Source organism: Acinonyx jubatus, chromosome B4 (assembly GCF_027475565.1).
Source record: "Acinonyx jubatus isolate Ajub_Pintada_27869175 chromosome B4, VMU_Ajub_asm_v1.0, whole genome shotgun sequence".
Classification (NCBI taxonomy): Eukaryota; Metazoa; Chordata; class Mammalia; order Carnivora; family Felidae; genus Acinonyx; species Acinonyx jubatus.
The window spans coordinates 90671645-90685314 of NC_069387.1; the positions used below are offsets into that span (position 1 = coordinate 90671645).

The following is a 13670-nucleotide window of genomic DNA, read 5'->3' on the forward strand; positions in this document are numbered from 1 at the left end:
TCTCTCTCTCTCTCACTCTTTTTCTCATCGCCATTTCTTGGGTGGATGTTATGGAATTTTAAAAGAAGAAAAATTATCCAAGTAAATGTGATGCATATGACACCTGTAATGCATATTACACCTGTGAGAACTGTATAAATCAGGAGATAGACACGTATCCATGCTCCCTAGTGGCAGCTAATACGTTAAGAAGAGAACTTCGCTGTGATCAAACACAAAGCAAAACACCAGGAAATACCATAATAGAATTATACCATTATCAGGAAAAGTGTGACTGTGTGGTAGCAGTTGGAGACAATGAAGAGGAGTCACACATTTTGGAAAAGGTGGATGAATGAGTTAGATAATCTGATGACATAACATGCATAGCACAAAGGCACTAAGATCAATAGAAGATGACACCATTTGCTTTAAAAACCCTTTCAGTTCCAACAAATCAGATGTCTTAACAAAAGTCAGATGGATTTTCATACTGTTGTCTTCGCTAGTGTAAGAGCGGAGAATGAATAAAGCTTTCCACCGATCCTTGCAAATGCTCCAGGGGCCCCATTCAGTGCAGAGTAAGATCAGCACCCCCTATAATTAGCCATTTGCTCTGAATCGCAGGCCACAGATAAGCTTTCCAGCAGCCCTTGGAAAGGCACGAGAGCCCTCAGAAAGGTGACCCTGCTGGCAAATTAAAAGCATCTAAGTGGATGTGCACACTTTACTTGAAGAAAGACATAAATTGGTCATGATATTTATTGCAGGACAAAAGAATCCCCAGTTGTCTTCTCTAACCAAATATCTGTCTTGGACTGTTGGAGAAACTGGACAGGACAATGAGTCAATAAACGTTCACACTGCTGAGTGGCCTTTTTGGTGAGCTCCTTGTCAAGAGTTTGCAAAAGGCAACTGAGGTGGGTGATGTCACCACCTGTTTCTCCATAATAGCTGGGGTCTTCAGCTAAGAAAAGAAAAGAAAAGAAAATGCTGGACTCTGCGATTGTATACGCCCTAGTATTTTGGAAAAGCAAGTGTGGTTAAATCAACATATAACTTATTTGCTTTTTTCTCAACCTCAGTCATGACTTTTTTGACTCTTAGGTAAACAGGTCTATTGTCATTTTAAATTGGAAATGCATTCTGAGTTCAGAAATTAAGTGTATTTGGCCCAAGACCTCTGAAATGGATTTAATTCAAATATTCTCTTCTTTCTCAGCTCAGTCTTCCTCAGGCTGGATGCTTCCTGGGACGAGAGGGTGGTTGCTGCTCTCTCTTTATATCTCTTCGTCTGGCTTTTCCTTCTCTCCCTCTCCAGCTTGCCAGTCAGTTTCTAACTCCTCGAGGGTAGCAGGATGGCAGGATGCTAGGGTAGACTGGGTCTTCATGGACTTTTCCACAGCCGGGATCTGCTCTGCTTTCTTCCTCTTCCTTTGGGACAGGCTGGTGAGTCTAGAGCACAGCTGGTGAAGTATGGCTGTGGGCCACATCCAGCATGCTACCTGTATTTGTTAATAAAGTTTTAGTGCAACAGAGACATATGTATTTATTTATGGATTGTTTATGGTTGCTTTCATGCTACAAACAGAGAGTTGAGTAGTTGTGACACAGATCATACAGCCCTAAAAGCCTAAATTATTTATTATCGGGCTCTTTCCAAAACAAGTTTGCTAACTGCTTTGTCTAGAGTTTGAGCAGTCGTTTTTAACTTCTTCTGGAACCGGTAGACATCCAACTTTCCCCTCCAGCTTCTTGCTGATAGTTTTCTTCCAGCACTGCGGAAGGTCCTATTGCTGACCCTACTTTGGCTTTCTCCCATGGCCCACATCTGTCTAAGGGAAACATTCATGCATCCCTTGCCTTAAACTGCAGAACAACAGGCGACCTATTCCTACATTTCTATAGGCTTAAGGTAGAGTCTTGTGGGTAGAGGGCGTGGCGTAGGGACTCATAGTATGTTGCTAGCTCTACAGAGGAAAATTTCTTCATAAATCCTTCACCTTTGCCTATCTTTAGTCGGGCTGAGCATCTCAATATCACTTTTTATATATGGTTTTTATATTTTCTTTAAGTTGGTTTTAAATATTTCCTTTATAAATTCTGTACACTGACAGTGTGTCAACATCGTATACCTACAATATGGAATCCCATATCTATAATATGGGTACTTCAGTTGAAACTTTGGTTAATATGCTAAAAATATAGAATAATCTATACCGCTTGGGAAGTAGATATTCACCTCTGTAGTTAGATTAAAAGAATTGGATAAAAGGGTTTCACCCAAATATTTCCCTGTTATGGGTTGGACACTCTACCATTTGGGACTCATTTCTTTGGGTTGTTATTCCAATATGGCAAGCTTTTAAAGAACATATGCTTCATGTGACATGAATTTACATGAAAGCAGAATTAGCAAAATGTTTCCAAGTTCCAAACCATTTTCAAATTAATTCAAAATCTTAAACACTTCCTTTAAAAAGTTCTCCATGTAGCATGAGAGAAAAAAGTAACTTTCTGAAAAAAAAATAATCTTAAATATTATATTTTTGAAATTAATTTTAAATGTCATAATGCTCAACTGTGTAAAGATACGTTTTACTTTTCTAATTCAAAAAAACAATAAGTGATATGAGGTCTTTCTTTAAATAAAGGTATAAAATGTTACAATATTTTTAAAGTGACATGCTTTGAGTAGACATATTTTTAAAAATGTAGACTGAAATTTAAAAATACAACATGAAAAGAGATGAATTTTGTTTTTCAAAATCTGATGCTCACATTCTTAACATTTGAGCCATAAAAATTAACTGGGAAATTTTAAAATAAATTTGTTTTTCCTGCCATAATTATCTGATAGGACAGAAAGAGTTAGGCTGTTATTTTTAAGCACATCTCTGCAAGTAGCATATTCCAATATGCAAGGTCTCCATTTCCATTAAGTTTAAAGCCAAATTGGGTGCAAAAGTTGCTGCATTTTTTTAACATTGATTTTTTTTTAAAAAAGCACTAGAAACATCTTGATGCAGTATATAACATTTTGATCAGATGCATGTAACGTATGTATCTGATGAAAAGAACCAGGTGATGCACTTGCTGAATTAATATAGTATGATTCTAAGTTGGGGCTCCACATCGACTTAAAGTTCAATGCTTTTTTTCTTTACAAGGGTCTGTTATGGGTAAAAGACAAATGACAAGAAATAAACACTATAAAACTGTACAGCAGTCAAATCCACCACGGTGGCTAGGGCTAGTCACCTTTCTGCTGACAAAACGGTTTGAGTGACTGAGCCTTGAGCTCACTTTATCTGATCTGAAAAAACAGACAAATAAACTCACAATTGGGGGTTTTCAACTGTTATTTTCAAGGTAAAAAAAAAAATCAATGAATTACTCTATTGATTGATTTTTTTTACAAGTTTCATGAGACCCAGGTGGCAAGTTTTGCCTTCTGACAATGGGGTGGCTGTTGGCGGTCTGGGTTGGGGGAGCCAGGGAGAGGCTGGTAGAGGAAGAGGATGGCGGTATTGATGGCATCAATGTGACATGTGCATGTCACCAATGGCACGGGGGTGCATGTGCCCCCTGGAGATGTGGTTCAGAGTCTAGAGAATAAGAAGATTTTTTTTTTTAATTTTTTTTTCAACGTTTATTTATTTTTGGGACAGAAAGAGACAGAGCATGAACGGGGGAGGGGCAGAGAGAGAGGGAGACACAGAATCGGAAACAGGCTCCAGGCTCTGAGCCATCAGCCCAGAGCCTGTGCGGGGCTCGAACTCACGGACCGTGAGATCGTGACCTGAGCTGAAGTCGGACGCTTAACCGACTGCGCCACCCAGGCGCCCCGAGAATAAGAAGATTTAACATAATAGCATAGCAAGTATTTGAGACATTACTTTTACCTGCAGGAAAAAAATATCAAATTCTTTATTAGAACAAATACAAATATATTGCAGAATAGAAAGCTACATTTCTATAGAATTTCAAGGTAAAACGTATCATCCCAGGTCTTCTAGAGGTTCCTGTTCAGTTCAGAGCTCTTTTAGTGGAAAAGGAGAGACTCTCTGAGGAAGGGATTTTGGAGGAGGAATTAATCTGGGTCCAAATTGCCCCTACTTTACTTCCCAGCCAAATGACCTGATCTAAGTAGATCTCAGATTCTTCACTTGTGAATGGGGATGACCTAATTTTTCTCTAGGAAATGCTTCCCACTCCACTCCAACCCAGTTTTAGGTTTAAAGGGTAGAGTCTATAAGGCCAGGGATGGTCTAGGAAGTTTTCCCCTTCACTATGGGGTGACGACAGCACCAGAGAGAGAGAGAGAGCTGGGCTGAAACGTGAGTGAGGAAACCTGGTTCAAGAGTGTAAGAGGGGGGAGGGAAATGGACGCATCCAGAGCCAGAGCACTGTTCTGAAGGCTTAGGACCAGAAATACATAAAAACGTGAAGCTAGCGTGGTTTTGAAGGGTTGGGCACCACTGCCTAGAACCAGCTCATCCTGCAGCTGTTGTGCTAGGTCTCTGGGAAGCAGTAGGTGATTGGATGGACTGTGTCTGAAGCAGATGATGTAAAATGGCGGCCAGATCCAGCCCACATATATGTTTTGTTCAGCCCACAGAGTTTTGTTTGTTTGTTTGTTCTTAATGTTTATTTATTTTTGAGACAGAGAGAGACAGAGCATGAACAGGGGAGGGGCAGAGAGAGAGGGAGACACAGAATCGGAAGCAGGCTCCAGGCTCCGAGCCATCAGCCCAGAGCCCGACGCGGGGCTCGAACTCATGGTCCCCGAGATCGTGACCTGAGCTGAAGTCGGACGCCCAACCGACTGAGCCACCCAGGCGCCCTTTGTTTGTTTTGTTTTTAACTGAACCACTTGGCTATATTAAAAAAAAAAGTTAAAGTATTGCCATGAAAATCAGATTTTGCCATGGTCTCTGCCATTCCCTGTGTCTCCTCACTACTGAGAAGTCGCCAGTTTTAGTTGTGTTTCTACTATTTCACCTTGTTCATTTCCTTTATTTACCTTATTAACCTGTCTGGCCTCAAAGGTATTTAATTTGACCCTTAGTTTATTTATTTTTTATATATTTTTAAAGTTTATTTATTTATTTTGACACAGAGAGAGAGACAGACCGAGAGAGCATGCGCGCACGCAGGGGAGGGGACAGAGAGAGAGAATCCCAAGCAGGTTCCACACCGTCAGCACTGAGCCCAATGCGGGGCTCAAACTCATGAACTGTGAGATCATGACCTGAGCTGAAGTCAAGAGTCAGACGCTTAACCAACTGAGCCACCCAGGCGCCCAACCCTTGGTTTAAAAGGACAGAACAAGAATGGACAGGGCAAATAATCTCTTAGGTTTTCTGTAAAGATTGCTTAAAATAATATACAACATGCCTGGACAGAGCCTGGCAAATGTTAAGTGTTCAGTGAACACAGGATCCACCCCCCTGTTTCCTTCCTAGTCACCATTTTGCCTCAGGTATATTTTGGGGCTGTCGGGAAGTCATAGGCTTGCATGGGGGAGAAGAGAGATTTCTGCCTTTAAGCATATACCACTTGGCATTTTACAGGAGAGATAGGCAATGTCATTGTGTTTGGCTGTCAGAATGAGCTATTAGATTCACAATGATTAAATACTTGTTGATGGCGGGTCAAGGTTCTAATGACTGGGGATATGACATCCACTGGAGTGTGTTTATGCCAGATAAGCTGTTCAAGCAAAACTGTATTTAGTCCCGCAGTCACCTTGAGGCTGTCCACCTTCAGAGGGAATAGAAGGACAAATGTTAAGTGGAAACTCAAACTGCTCAGTCTCACAAGGTACTTTCTGGTTCTGTCATTGGATTTTGCACTTTGCTTGAACCAGAGAAATGATGAAAAGATCACCCTGGGCTCTATGTTTACTATCGAACATGAAATGAGACTGTAATTGGATCTGTCGAAGGAGTCCATTTTACGAAAGAAATAATATAGGGGCGCCTGGGTGGCTCAGTCGGTTGAGGGTCTGACTTCGGCTCGGGTCATGGTCTCACGGTTTGTGAGTTCGAGCCTCGCGTCGGGCTCTGTGCTGACGGCTGGGAGCCTGGAGACTGCTTCAGATTGTGTCTCCCTCTCTCCCTGCCCCTCCCTAGCTTGTGCTCTGTTTCTCTCTCTCAAATTAAGAATGAATGAATGAATGAATGAATGAGAGAGAGAAAGAGAGGGAGGGAGGGAGGGAGGGAGGAAGGAAGGAAGAAAAATGTACTCTACCTCTCCCCCACCACCAACACTCCAGGGACAAAGGAGCCCAGAGACAATCTCAACAAGTGTGCGGTATATTGCCTTTGAGTCTGAAATGTGGTGGTGAAGAGAAGTTTACAAAGTTAAGAGGAAAAAGTGACCAACACCAGTCTGGGAATATTTTTATACCTCTAGATTTTTCTCTTCCCCAGATTACTAAAAGACTAGACCATAACAAAGCTATATCTGTCAGCAGGGCCCATTTTACGTCTCAATTTACAAAGTCTGTAAAAACATAAACTTCATAATGAGATTCTGCTTACTTGATTATCTCTATTCCTGGATAATTCCTAACTACTTTAAAGACAAAACGCAAGACTTTCTTTTGCATACCATATTTGTTTTTGTTTTTTTTTTTTTTTTGTTCTTTCTGGAAATATTGAAAAGCATGGGAAAACTAGTGATTACAATTTTAACAGAATTTGGACACATAACACCTAGCAATAATAGCACATATTTGCATTATTACTGGTTCTCAAACTGTGCTGTACATAAGGATCCCCCGGAGGCAGTGATCTGCAAATAAATGTCTAACAAGCCACAGCCCGGGAGAGAGAAAAGCCCTGCACTGTAGCATTTGCCGATTTTCATGGTGTAAATAGTCTCACCATGGCAAATGTCAGTCTACCAACATAACATCAATTAGCTCACAAATTCCTACTGTTCCTGAAATTTTAACTATTTAATTCTGCTATTCAAAGTTGGTACTTACCAGCGGCACTACAGCATTGTCCCACTGGGGACAATTCCAGCTCCCACTGGGGAGCTTGGGAAGGCTGATATATCCGGACTCCATTTCCAAAGATGCTGATTCAGTAAGTCAGGGGGTGGGGCTGAAGAATTTGCCGGTTGAAGGAACGCCCTGCATCTACCAAGTGGGAGGTGATGCTCAGAGCAGCATTTCCTACGTAGGTTTTGTGGAGGTCTAGTTTAGAAAATGATAATAAATGTTTCAGAGGGAAAATAAATAGACTTCGGTGGTCAAATGTTGGGAAATGGTAAGGCAAGCAAAGTTCAAGAAGTTTTCTCCAGTGCAGGGCGTGTTACGCTCCAATATGCTCTTCTGTAAGGTGATCCATCAATGAGAGGGGACCAAGGACGGTGTTTTGGAACTTTATGTGACCCTAGAGCCTTTTTCCCAGGCACACTGTTCTTAGGAATGATATTAGTATATATGCTTCCATCTGTAGAACTAGCGTTAGATCTCTGAGTCGTGGGATTTTGTAAACAATTTTGTCTTCACAGTATGGGGGGTGAGGCTGTATGCTGCAGACTTTTCAGAATAAAGTTGAAACTCAGTGAGTAGCACATGGGAAGTCCTTTGTATAAATATGACCTTTGCCACCTCTTTCAGTACCAAACTGAGGCAGCGAGGGAATAGATACGGAGCTCTTCAGCGTTCTTGATGCTTGTGGCCGAGAGGAGTTTGAATTATTCAGTTCCCAAATTTTACAGCTAGAAGAGGCCTTAGAGATTACAGTCAGAGAATTTCAGGGCTAGAAGAGATTGGAGAGGTCATCTGGTCAAATCCTCTTTTTTTAAACATACAAGGAAATAAAAGCCCAGGGGGATTAGGTACCTTTCCCAGTGCTGGGGCTAAGACTGTCTGAAGACATCCACTGCTCTTTTATATTGAAATCTCTTCCCTTTCCTGGAAAAAGTTCAAGATTCCAGCCGCCTCTGATGCCTGTGTGAGCGAATGGTTAGGGGGCTCAAAGTCCAAATGCCCTACTCGGAGCTGTTTTGGAATAATCCTCTTAAATTAAACTGGATATCTGCATCCTATGAAATCCTGATTAGCCAGGGGTGTTTGATTCTGATAACCCACGAGGGAGGAAATTATGCTCTGAGGTCCAGCAGCTGCCAGAAGTCAAGCTGTCAGAGTCATACCAGCTCACGAGGTCTCTCTCTCTCCATTCGATCAGCAAAACAGCTAGGAACAAAGGCATGGAGGGGAGAGCTGTATGAGGAAATACCGCAGAAAGCTGGCCTGTGTCCAGCTCTGTTCCTGTAAGGGCAATAATATTTTCTGATGTTACTTAATTAGAGTGAAACAGAAATATCAAACAAAACACCTGTGATGGGTGACAGTAGAAAGCTCCAGATCTGAGTTACCCACGACAGAATGTTATTCTGTACTCATGTCAACAACGCTGTCTGCTTTGCATTTTACGTTCATTCCGCCATTGAAACATGATCTGGAAGGGTGTGGCTGAGTTCACAAAATAGAAGAATTCTCTTAGCTCCCTCTCAATACCCCCCACCACGCTCCCAACCTCATATATAAGCCACAGGTGACTCAGGAAGTACAAAGATTGCTATTGAGGTGACACAGTTAAAATCAACAAGGCTCACTCTTTCCCCTTATTGATTAGACACATTTATTGAGTATCAGGTCTGTGCCAGGTACTGTGCTAGGCTAGGACACTGACAGCAGCATGCCTGGTGCCCGCTGTCACGAAGCTAGGTGTCTGTGTAGGAGACGGTGTAAAAAACAAAAAAATCTATGGGAAACTACCATTCATGATAAATGCTTTGAATGGAAGGTATCTGGTACTATGAGTGGGTATCACATGGCAACGTGACCTTGACCCATGCTTCTCGGACCCTGTGTGATAGAGGATCAGTTTTCCTCTCTAATCTGTCATGGACGATACTCGTATCACTTGGCGCCATGAGAGACTCACCACATGAGTTAGATAACATTTGGCCTGGTCCTTTCCCTTTTCAACAAGATTTGTCTACTGATCGCATGTTTGGATGTCATAATTAAAATACTGTCAATGTTTCTAAATGCTCATCTCTCGATTTCTGCAATGATCTCATTATGGACAGCTTGTGGACCGGCACTGAACTGTGGACCTAGACTATCAAATCAAGGAAGTCTTCCTAGAGGAAACGACTTCTGCTTAGTGATCGGACGAAGGCATAGGCAAAACTGAGATGGGAAGGAGAGTCCATGTTTGAGATGGCAGGAGAAAGCGCATACCGCTGGAACTTGAGAAGGAGTGGGGGAATCAATCGAGATGAGTCAGCTGGAAAATGCCAGGCCTGTTCTGCTTTCTTCCTGGCAAAGGGCAGCTCTGGGAAGGTTTCAACCAGTGGACTGCAGTGTGGGTGGCACATTAGGGGGACAGAAGTGGAGGTCGGGAGATCCAGTAATGGATGGCATGCATTGGCCATCGCTGGCCCTTCAGTGGCCCAGGCAGCTGGACCCAGGGTGGGGGCAGTGGGTGTGTGAGAAGTGGGATACTGAGAAGGGAGGTAGGATTTGGTGGTGGAGTGGGTAGGGGGTTGAAGAATGGCGGGGGGGGGGAAGGTGGATCTTCTGGAAGCTCACTAATCATCCCAATTCTTCACTCTAAAGCAGACGAGGAATATTGTTTCTTTTCTGTTCAGGATCCGAGGAGCCTCTTTACCCCTCTGGCAGTTTCCTGACAGGGAATGGAAGCCCAGTTCCCATGTCCAGAGGCCCGGTCAATATTTTTAGATATTCTTCACAACTGCCTTTCTTTCTCCTTTTGACTGTCCATTTATGGGACTAATCGAGCTCTTCCTTTATATATAAATTCTCTGCAAGATGTTCCCTTAGTGTTTCCCTTAAGGCATGAGTTCTAGAAAATGTAAGTACTGGAGAAAATCGGAATCCCATCAAAGAATACATTTGGGAAACGCTGCTAGGCAGAACCAGACTTTTTTTTTTTTTTTTTTTTTAATGCAGGACTTCTCAGAGCATTTAACATGCTAATGTACATTTTCAATTTCCAAGAGGAGAAATTGAAAATATAGTGTTTTAAACTATAGTCCTAAATATAGTGTTTCCTTATTCAGTTATGGAGTCTTTTTTTTGCCAGGAGCATCTATTAGGCTAGTGTTCTTTGGAACATTCTTCAGGAAAGAATGCTTCCTGGTGACTAGAGAAGCCTTATCCTCAGCACTGGAAGATCAGTTCTGTTTCACATATTTTGAGGCAAGAAGAGTTTTTTTGTTTTGCTTTGTTCGTATCATTAAACAACCTAGGTCCATTTCAAAAGGTGCTTTTACTGCAATTCTAAGTGAGTCTTTGGCATCAGGAATAACTCCTGCCCGGTATCTGACTAAGCTTGTAGTTCCAGCTCCGTGGTGACACTTGCTATGCCAGCTCGAAGGGTCGATCAGGGGCAGCAACTGATGTGTCTGTCGGGGGTGATATGTCCCACCCAGGCAGTGAGTCTGGAAGGGAGAACGTAAGAGTGATGCCCTGACGGACTCCAGTGACATCTGGGAAACAGCAGTAAATTTTCCACCCGAGCCGAATGCAGAGCGACGGTCGCCATCAATGATAGCTATGTCTGCTGAGGCTGCCTTCTCCCTACCCTTCCTTCTTCCTGGCGGCTGAAGGCAACCAGGGAGAACAGCAAAGAAAAGCCTTTAAAAAAACCTTGGCAAATGAGTTTTGTGCACCTGTAACACCTGCATTTGTAAGCAGGTGATCTGGATCAGGACCTCTCAAACTTCAGGGTGTAAGGAATCACCTGGGGGATCATATTAAAGATGCAGGGTCAGATGCAGTGAGTCTTTGTGGGGTCAGAGATTCCACGTTTCTAACGAGCTCCCAAATGAGGCCAGAGCTGCCGTGAGCACCACCCACTTGCAGCAGCGACGATATATATTTCATGCATTCTCAAACTTGAGTGTGCCTGAAAATCCCTTGGCCCATTTTCTACAAGCTGCTTGGTGTCTGGGCTTCACTTCTAGAGAGTCTCATTTTGTAGATCTGGATTTTTATCTTGTCCCTGTACCCTCATTCACTTCAGTGTGCATTTCTTAAAAATAAGATTATCCGTTACCTCTTCCCCCACCCCCCCAAACCTAAATAAATAAATAAATAAACAAACAAATAAATAGATGTAAGTTCTGGCCCAGGCCAAAGAGGGCAGGTGTTTAATACTATCAAATTATCTCAGGCCTAAGATAATAGGATGTGGTGTGAATTGTGGCTCCCCACGGTGGGTGCCACGCCTGAGGCCTTTTAATCAGAGGGTCTTCAAACCACGGCGTAGCCCAAGTTCCTTGAAGTCACCCACACACCCTTTCACCCCTGCCCCCAGCTCCTCTCAGCCTCCTCTGCCCCAACTACAGAGTCCTTGAGGTGTTAGACCTCCCAAACGTGATGCTTCCTGTCTGCAGCTCCCTCCCTTCCCCTAACACAACCACCGTGCTTTGCCACAAAACACAACCACAACCGGTTATTAGGCCCAAGAGGTGATCCATCATCCATTGAGACGGATGTTTAAATGCTGGTTGTGAAGGCCAGGTGACCCTGTGAGCTGTGAAACTTGTGAAGTGGGAGACAAAGTCTTGTCTGAACTACCTGGTTGATGATGCTGGTTTGCATCAAAGATCACACCCGGAAAACTAGGGCTATTGAGAATCTGTAGCCGGTGATAATCAAGTACCATCCTGGTATTCAGGGTTCCCTAGGAAAGAAAACAACAGCCAAGGTCAACTCAATACAGCTTTCCTCAGAGGTGACTAAGAGACACTGCCTTCCTTCAGGAAGGCACGCTCTCTCCCTTTGTGTTTTGAGGAAGTCGGAAGTCAGATGTCTGACTTTTCTGCTAAGTGGAATCTGGGCCATCAAGGCCACCGTAAGCATAAATGAGGACCTTGGTCAATCCCAGCACGCAGAGCAATGCACAGATCCCGCCCCTCAGTGCTGCCAGGCCCACAAGCTCTTACCTGAACCCCTGGTGGCCAGATGTGTTTCCGAATCCAGATGCTTTTGGATTTTAGAAAAGCAATGCAGAGCACATGCCGTGTATTATGCAACATACCAGCAGAATCTGGGGCCGTACCTCATACCCAAATACACTAATATGTCGGCAGCAAAACTATGACTGTTCACGATCAAGTACAGTAAATAAAGACTAAATAGATTTCCTCAGGAGTTCCAGCAAGGGTGTACAACCATGTGACCTAGGTCAGCTCAGATTTTACTTCCAAAGGACATGTGAAAAAACTTGCAAATTTTTACGTCTTTCTGTATTTTGGTTGCAGATAAGGCACTATGGACTGGCTCAGGGATCTGTTACCGTAGATTTTGATCTGTAGTGCTCCATAACACAGATGAAAAAACAAGTGGCAACTATGAAAATTAGGAAAACCAAATGAAAGTTAGACAGGATGATAAAAGGTGGAATACTGGCTTCTTCTGTCCATTATAATAAATCACATCAGGTGGAATGCTTTGTCAGGATGTCAGGAATCGTGTTGGGTGCTCACCATTGATAATATCATTTATTACACTTCAGATCTTTCTGAGGAATGCACTATTTTATGAACCCCCCCCCCCTTTTTTTAATAGACGCGAACACTGAGGATCAGAGTGGTTAAGTAACTTGCCCAGGGCCAGCTGGCTAATAAAGAATAGAGCTGAGAGTAGAACCCAGGGCAGTCTGACTCGAATGGGCTTGAGTCTGTGGTCACGATGCCATTGTACCCAGGCCAAGTTGGAGGGCAGTGCTTTTTGCTTACTGTGCTTGCGTGTCTCGTGGGAATGTAATTAGCCATCCTGAAATATAATCAGATTACCTCTGTGCTCCTACTTCAATTTTCAGCATTTCGGTCAATGCATTGACCCAAAGCCTGCTCTCCCTATCAGAATAACGTATGTTGAGTTTCTGGAGGTGATTCACTGTGTTACACTTCTTTTCTCAAGAGTAGGTGTGGATTTAATTTTTTTTTTTAACTGATATACTGAGGGCTCCTCAAGAAGTTAGCAGCTATTGCCCACATACAAAGTAGCCACTGAGTTCAGTTTAAATGAGAAGGCCATTATTCAGCTCTCGTTTTGTGCCCTGTAGTTAGCTTGTGCTGGAGTTACAAAAACGAGTGAAGCTCTTGCCCGCAAGTCATTCATAATCAGGGGGAAGACAGACAAGTAGATAAGTAACTCTATGACTATGTGGAAAGAGCCATCCCAGGGATGTGAAGCAAGGAGCTTAGAGGAGAAGAGCCATAGAGGAGAGATTGTCACCATATAGGCATGACATACACCAGCACACGGCCATTCCCTTGGTGGACTGCTCATAGTTTTAATGGTTTCACTAAAAAGTAGTAAGAACACACTTTCTTAATGTGTGTGTGTGTGTGTGTGTGTGTGTGTGTGTGTGTGGCAAACCCAGCCTTGATTGTGAAATGAGGAAAATTATTAGCATGTTTTAAAACAAATTTTTTTAAACATTTATTTAGTTTTGAGAGACAGAGAGAGAGCGTGAGCAGGGAAGGGGCAAAGAGAGAGAGGGAGACACAGAATCCGAAGCAGGCTCCAAGGCTCTGAGCTGTCAGCACAGAGCCTGATGCGGGGCTGGAACTCAAGAACCGTGAGATCATGACCCGAGCCAAAGTCAGATGCTTAACCGACT

The 13670-nt window shown here is 43.1% G+C and overlaps 1 long non-coding RNA gene across 7 annotated transcripts in view; it reads right to left on the minus strand.

Annotated features, from left to right (window-relative positions):
- The window catches only part of LOC113602829 (uncharacterized), a 102262-nt gene that overhangs the window by 32105 nt on the left and 56487 nt on the right, over positions 1-13670 (minus strand). For 4 of the 7 annotated variants that reach the window (XR_008300325.1, XR_008300323.1, XR_008300320.1 and 1 more), the window contains exon 6: positions 11618-11723. This is a non-coding gene — a long non-coding RNA (uncharacterized LOC113602829). Of the gene's footprint in view, positions 1-6976; positions 8273-11617; positions 11724-13670 lie in introns of all 7 variants that reach the window. The other 3 variants (XR_008300326.1, XR_008300322.1, XR_008300321.1) reach the window with 1 other exon arrangement.